The sequence below is a fragment of the Athene cunicularia genome (genome assembly GCF_003259725.1).
Source record: "Athene cunicularia isolate RWA chromosome 12 unlocalized genomic scaffold, athCun1 chr12_part1, whole genome shotgun sequence".
NCBI classification, from domain to species: domain Eukaryota; kingdom Metazoa; phylum Chordata; class Aves; order Strigiformes; family Strigidae; genus Athene; species Athene cunicularia.
This window is the reverse complement of record NW_020799116.1, coordinates 23,597,544-23,601,369: the sequence shown is the minus strand read 5'-3', so window position 1 is coordinate 23,601,369 and position 3,826 is coordinate 23,597,544.

Here is a 3,826-nt window from a genome sequence, read left to right as displayed (position 1 = left end):
CAAATCTGCTAGCAAGACTAATCCAGCCTCCTTCTGCAAGAAGTTCTTTGCTGAATACTTTTGAGCACCCTTTTCTAAGATACTTAGAATTTAACCACACCAACTTGGAACCTCTTGGAGCTCCAACTTGTACATTTTTAATCTTGTAGACTGAAAATTAATCTTTTAGAAAAAGAATTATATCTGTAGTAAATTGTATTTGCTTCAAGAGTACTGATACAAAATTAGTGGTCTTTGAAAACTTTCTTGTCTAGAGCTTGATGTAGAACAAGCTTTTGTAAAAATTTGTATTTGACATATTTATATCAGCATAGTGGGCTGTTAGTAATTAATTCCCAGGGAGGCTGCCCACCACTCTTTTTCTTTGCACTGCAGTAAAGAAATGTCACTGATTATTTTTATGATCAGGTTAATTAAAAGAGCAAGGAAAAATTTTCTGGATTTTGTCATAGCTGGGGGAAAGAGTGGGATCTGGCATGTGTATGATGTGCTGCCTTCCCGAGTAGAAAATGCGTGTTGTGTCTCAACGGCTGGCAGCCTGTAATGGCATGCTAGGGGCTAGTACCTAAAATTTGCTTTTAATAAATAATGTTTTTTTGCATGTATATTATTAGAGTGAGAATTAATGGGTTTTTCCCATGGAAGTGTCTTGGGAGAAAGGGGTGTGATGAAGAAAACTTCTTTAGTAAGCCTTGTCTTGGTTTTCAGGGAGAAAACTACCAGACTCTTTCACTTCAGTTTCTCCAGCCCTGGAAAAGGCTATGTGAATTTAAACACAATTAAGATTGGGGTTGGGTTTTTTCCTTTTAAAGTTCAGTAGGTAAGGGTGTTTTATTTCCTACACCTGTATTTCCTGGTTCCTCACAGAAGCTGTGGGTTAGAGCGAGTCTTTTCACACGGCAGCCTCCTTAGTTGAAAGTCGGAAATACTAAATCCTATCAAAGGCTGAGCCTATGAGGTTTCAAGAAAAGTTTGCTTGTGTTTAACGTGCAAAATCTTATCTCCATGTGAAATGTCTTAATATTATGGTGTGTGGACTTGGTGTTTATTTCTTTCTGCCTACTCACTGTCTTGCTGGCTGGTGTTGAAAGCCGATGTCTGTGCTGGAGCATGCCTGCACAGGCAGGAGCTGGACCAGAGCAGGGCTAGCGCAGCAGGGCCAAGGCTTCCACTTGGTCATTTCCAGGGTGGAAATCTGGGAGGTTTCTGAATTGGATTTGTAGGCCAAACCTCTGCTGACATATTTATTTCCTATCCTATTTTTGTCTCTTGCATTTGAAACTGTTTTTATTCAGGGTAATGCTTTGGAGAACCTAATGTAGTTAATAGACTTTAAAAACAAAACAAAAACACAAACCAAACAAAACACCATCCAAACATCCTATTGGGAATGAAAGGTCATCACAGAGCTCTTAATTTGAAGTCCAACCAACCAGATATGCTATTTAATCCATCTTTCCTTGGAACAGCAGCCAACATATAAAAGCTGTAATAAGAAAATTATTAGTTACATCCTCTTCTCAGTCTAACTGAACATTCTCTAAACTAATACATATGGGACTGTGGTGGCTTCCTTTAAATATGGCTGTTTTTTCTTCAAGTTTCTGATAAATAATGAGAGGCTGTCCTGGCTTACCTAGGATAACTAGCTGTGCTTCATCAGTTTATTTCCAGTTACTCTTTCAGATGGGTATCCCTATTGTAAAGGGATCCTAAATTACTAATGTCACAGAAAATATTTACAAGATATTACCTACATTCTGAAAAGACTTATTTCTATAATTTATTCCAAGTCCTATTTCAAGCTGGTTAAGCTCTGCTGAGTTACTTGAATTAAGAGATGGTTTTTGTTCTGGATTTAAGGAATTAACCTATTTTTTTGAGATCACATGTATTCTCTGCATCTGTTTTTCACATCTTTTTTAGGTTGAAACATTCCTGAATTTGTTTCTCAAAAGCCTGTAAATTTAATTGGGTGAGGAAATCCTTTCTTCACTTTACATAATAATTTAAAGATACTATTATGTCTCAAATCAACCTTTTATTATAAAGAAAGAAGGTACATTATGATACTTGACTGTGCTGTATAATAATCTACAGTTGACACAAATCTTCTGTATGAAGTTAAAAATATGAAAAAAAAAAAAGAGGTTTTCTTCTGTGATAAAAGAACAGCAATATTTCTCAGCTGTTGCAGAGAGAGAGATTGGCTTCAAGAGGAATTTATTCAGATCTTTTTTTTTATCAGAAATGGAGCTTTGGCAGTAGTGGCTGAGAATTTTCCCCCTCAAATGTCCTCTGTACCTCCTCCCTTTCTGCCCCGTGTGCAGGGTGGGTTGCTCAGGGAGCACTGTGCCATCTCTGATGGAGCAACCTCTGCTCGCAAAGGGGGCTGGCAGGGCACGAAAACAGGAGTTAGTGGGTTGCCTGCTATGAAATCCTTTGTTTTATCAATGCCTGTGTAGGTACATCAGGGATGGGAAACCAGGTGTGACAGGATCAGTGTTAAAATAATTTGAGCTGTTTGGAAACAGGGAAATGTAACAGTCTCTGTGAAAATACAGCTTCAGGTTAAACTGCCCTTAGGGCTTTTTCTTTCCCCTGCACGGGTGGTTTCTGCAGAGACTGTTCCTCTTGGTGGTCAGACACTGAAAGCACGGTCACAAGTGGTATTAAGGCAAGACTGTTTCAGAGGAGTGAGTTCCTAATAGTCCTTCCTCTCAAAATTGCTGTGAACATACATGGGAAAATGTGGTAAAAGCTGATGTTGGAGAGCTTTGTCTGCATGCAGAGGCATGGTTATATAATGTGGATATAAAGGCCAAGTACTGTTATCTGCTAGCAAATTGTAGGACAACTAAAATGTGACCATTCAGGAAAGTCAGGCTCGACATTTAACACCAACGCATGAAGCAAAGGGAATGTGATTATTCTAGGCTTTGCTTGATCCCCAAATGTTTGCATAATATTCACCTCTCTTTAGACACAGCAGAGGGGAAATGCAATTCAGAAAAGAGTTAATTAAGATCTTTAGATGAATGAGCCATGTGAGTAGCATTGCCTCTATGTGTCAGGTACGCCAAGGGCTTTCTCTGTTGCTGGTTCACCTATGGGCAGGTTGTCCTTGTGGGCTGTACAGTAGCCTTGAACCTGATACACACCCAGCTGGTGTCCGGTTGAATTTGGTCACTCTTGGAAAGCACGTTGTACTGATCTGATTTTTGGTTTTGTTTTTTTTCTGTGAGGTAAGGAGGGAGTAATGTAATGTCGGTGCAGCAGAAAATTGAGAAGGCACTCTGAGTATTTTCCAAGGGGAGATAAACTGTATGACTGGATGCTTGCAAGAGGGGTGACTTGAGGACTCAGCAGGGCATGGAGGGAGGGGGGCAGTGAGGGGTTAGGATAAATGGATGGTTGTGGAGAAACCCAGGGCCTGGGAACTGTGGGCAGTGTGCAGTCAGAGCGGAGGATGCCTTCCTACACTCTCTATCGTGGGATTGTCTGAATACTGCCCTTGCTCCTTAACTTGAGCTGAAGCTGGCTTGATTCTTTAATGTGAGACAGCGTTTGGAAGATTTCTTCCCTTGGGGTAATGTTTTGTGTGAATTACTCTTTCTTCTTGTCTGTGTCACATTTGTAGTGAATCATGGAAGAACTCTGAGCGCCCTCTCTTCCTTTCTGGTGTGACACAGGATTTGTGCTGCTCTGCAGTTGTTTTTCTGAGCAGCACCTTTTCTGTCTGACTTGTCACTTGCCTTGCCATGGTGGGAAATGGAAGCTGGCATCTCATGCACAAAGCAGTGGGGCCAGTTACAAGAAGCTGAGA